The following is a 4,053-nucleotide window of genomic DNA, read 5'->3' as shown; positions in this document are numbered from 1 at the left end:
TGTTACTCCTAAATTTCTATCTTGTTCAAAGAGACGATATAAAACAAAGTTCTAAGCTAATCGACCTTAGTGTTCTCCTTTTTTAAAAAGAATCGATAAAGAATCGAATCGTTAAACAGAATCGAAAATGGAATCGGAATCATGAAAATCTTATCAATACCCATCCCTACCCACTGTGCTTTTGTGGTTTCATTGATATTCTTGGATTTAGTGTTATTCATTTCCTTGCTCTTCCTGCTTTAATCATTTGTGTTTCTAGTCCTTAGGTTGATTTCGTCTGTTCCCTTCCATGCTCTGTCTTGATCTCGTCCCCAGCCTGTCATGTCTCTCGCCCTCTCTGTCTCCTCAGTCTGTCTTGCTCTCCCCTTGTTTCTCCCCTGGTCTCAGCCTTTGTCTTTTAGTCTGTGTCTCAGTGTGTTTCCTGTTTTGTTTTTACAGTCTCTTGTCTAATGTTCAGCATGTTTTGCTTCCTCCCAGTCTCACTGTGTCTGAATACTTCCAGCTGTTTCCCATCGTCTTGTTGTCCTCTGTCTATCTAGTCTAGTCCTCTGACTTCTTCTGCTTGTTGTCACATTGTCCCACTTTGTGTTTCCTCTGTGCTCCTTGGTTTCCTTGTAATTCCTAGTTCTCAGTTCCTAGTTCCTCCTTAGTTTTAGGTTTTTGTTTCCTCATATTTAGTGTTTGGTTTTTACAGCAACAGCAACAGCCTGCATCACAGCCAGCCTTGACACAAACCTGTTAGAAGTAGGCAGACACAGAAAACTCCGGCCTGCTACAAATCAAAGATGGAAAAAAAAAACGACTTTCAACTGTTGACTTGCTTATTAAAAGTAAAGGATGACGAATAAAAATTAGAATGAGAAAAAATAAGAAAACAATTTTTTTTCTTTTTTGTGAAATTTTGAATAAAGGACTAAATGCCTTTTTAACTTTATTAACAGAGTAACTTTTGTTATGCTGTCTGTTGTTTTTGTAATAGAAAATTCACTGTATCAGGCATTTTTTCCATGTGGCTCCCATTAAAATACTGAAGCAAAGAAACCAGAGCTTGTTATGGCCCTCGGGGCTGCTTAGGATGGATGGATGGAGATTCAGTCTGGGAAACAAGTGCTGCTGAGTGTGATGGGACCTAAAACGTATTGCCTGCTGTGTAATGTGGTAGCTCCGAACAAGCCCAGATCGATGCGCAAATATTGTGGATGTTTTGCACGCTCATTTTGCTCCCAAGCTACTGGTCATAGCCAAAAGTTTCCAGTTCCACAAGATGAATCAGTGGGAAGAAGAAACAGTCACACAGTATGTGGTGGTTCTGCAAAGACTGTCAGAACACTGTGACTTTGGCACGTATCTGATTTTTGTTTTGTTTGTGAATTTAAGGGTGAAACTGTGCAGAAGCATCTTTTGAAAGAATCTTTATTCACAATGTCTGTAGTGGTAAGCAAACTAAAAACTCAGACTATATTTGGTGAGGAACATAAACTCTGAGACAGGAGAGACTAAGACAATAACTATGACAGATCACTGTGACGGCTGGGTGCAGGGGCTGGGCGGGGGGAACTATGGCAGACCAGGGCACTGAAACAGAGGAGAGAGCTATCAGAGGGGCCAAAAAGACAGTTGCAAGTTAATCTGATAATTATAACACTGAGCCGCCTTACGTGCCTGCAGGTGGAGATTGTTTGGAGGGGAAGCGTGAGGCAAAGGTCCAGGTGAGTACTGAGTGCGATGCAGGGAGGCAGGCAGGAGAGGCTGGCACTTTTGGGAGGAAAGAAATTACAGGTGGCTGCAAACCAGAATCCAGCAGAGCTTGTTATGGTGAGACTTGGTAGGTGAGCTCCAGATGCCAATAAGGTTAGCAGGTAATCTGGTGAAGACCAGTTGTGTGCGCTGGTCATAAATACTTCTGGTGTGATTGTCATCAAAAGAGGAACAACAAGGACTCCACCGAGAGGAGGGGAGCCGATGCAGTGGAAAGTTACTCAGATCCGCCCAGACAATGACAAAGACACTCATAGACCTGCCACAGCTACAGATGAACTTAAAACACCTAATGTATTCTCAGCCTGCTCTAACTCTAGGCAATTGTAATACATAAAAATATTCATTTCACAGTACTCAATGCAGTTATAGATCCAGAGGGTAAATTTCTAATCATTAAATTATCTTTACTTAGCCAAACATTGTGTATTGTAAGTATATATGGCCCAAATGTTGATAACCCCTCATTCTTCCACGTTTTTTGTGCACTGCCTTTAGTGAACACCTAGATTGCTCACTTGTTCTTGGGGACAACCTCAACCTTGGACTAACTGAAGAAAAGGACAGGCTCAGTACAGCAGGAACTCAGTGCAATTGGCAGTCCACAAATGTAGTTAAACAGTACGTGAGCAAATTTGGACTTTGCCACGCATGGCGCTTCCTTCTCCCCAACAGTAAGGAATATTCTTTCTTCTCACATGTTCATCACTCCTGCTCTTGTCTGGATCATTTCCTATCAGCAGCTCACTGTGAGTGACATTTCAGACACTGAGACTGACCCCGTAGCTGTCAGCAATCATGCTCCTGTATCTCTAATACTAATACATAAGAAGATCATTCTGCCAAATAAAAACTGGAGATTTAATACATCACTGCTTAAAGATGAAGAGTTCATTAAATATTTTATAAAGAGTGGAATTTATATTTAGCCTGTAATGACCAGCGTCTGTTCTCTGTGAAGCAGGAAGGCTGTGATGAGCGGCAAAATAATTTCTTTCTCATCACATAAAAAGAAAAGAGAAAACAAAAATATTCAGGAATTTAAAAAAACACATCAAATCCTTAGAAGGAGCCTACGTGTCCGACCAAGATCAGGAAATACTGGATTAAATAAGTAAAACAAAACTAGAATAAATGAAATTAATAATATAAAACCCCCAAATTCTTAGTACAAAGACTTCACTTCCAAAATTTTGAACCTGGTAACAAATCTGGTTGATTTCTGGCTAACCAGCTAAAATAAATAAATAAATTAACAACTAGATTTATCTGGGAACACAATATGTGACTCTGAAAGAATAAACAACATTTTTAGGGATTCTTATAAAATTTTATATTCACCACAAATAACCCCATATAATAATGAAATTGAGCAGTTTCTTGACAATGTAATTTGTCCAAAATTACTAGACAGTCAAGCAATGTGTCATGGGCTGGGTCTGTGACCCAGCATTTTGAGTTCATGATATATTGTGTGTTTCTTTTATTAGTATGGGCAAATGTTAGGTTCTTGTTTTGTATTATTAGAACTCGAGGCTTCATGTTTTGTCATTTATCGTTTGGGTTAAGCTCATCTAGCTCCTGTAAAACCCCCGAGTGGCTCAGCCTTAGTTTTGTTATTGATCCCTGCATTTCCCCTTTTCCCTGGGCTTTGGTCTCACCTGCCATTTGTGTTTCATGTCTCATGTGTCAAGCCCATGTTGTTTGGCCTGCCTTGTTATTAGGTTCATGTGTGTCAGTGGTGTTCCCATGTGTTAATGTTCCCATTGTTGTTTATTGTGTCATGTTTCTGGTTGATGCTGTCATGCCTGTCTTGTCATGTTTTTCTGTTTATTTTTGAAAGTCCAGTTTTCATGTCATTGTGTTTGAGTTTACATTTCCTGTGCATTGTTCATCCTTGTCAGCTGTTTCTCATGTGTCTCGACTTCCCCTGATCACCTCATGTGTGTATTTAAGTCCTCTGTTTTCTATGTTTCGTTGTCAGGTCGTCTGTTTGCATCCCCATAGTGTTTTGTCATAGTTTACTCAGTGTTCATAGTTTGTCATAGTATTTTCACTGAGTTTCTTAGTCCTTTAGTTTTCTGAGTGTTCACAGTTTTCTTAGTTTTCATAGCTTCATGCTTTTTCATGTGCCAACATCCAAATAAAGGATCGTCTTCTGTTCAGCCAGCAACTCCGCCTTTCAGTGTCTGCTTCTGGGTCCTGTAAACTAAACTTATCGGCGCACCCCGCCGTGACACAATGGCACTGGATTCGCCACTGACACCAGGTGAACTCCAGGAAGCCCTGATAAGT

Source organism: Copadichromis virginalis, linkage group LG11 (genome assembly GCF_057382275.1).
Source record: "Copadichromis virginalis isolate Kocher_CV1m ecotype Utaka linkage group LG11, C_Virginalis_male_GT1.1, whole genome shotgun sequence".
Classification (NCBI taxonomy): domain Eukaryota; kingdom Metazoa; phylum Chordata; class Actinopteri; order Cichliformes; family Cichlidae; genus Copadichromis; species Copadichromis virginalis.
This window is presented reverse-complemented; position numbering follows the sequence as displayed.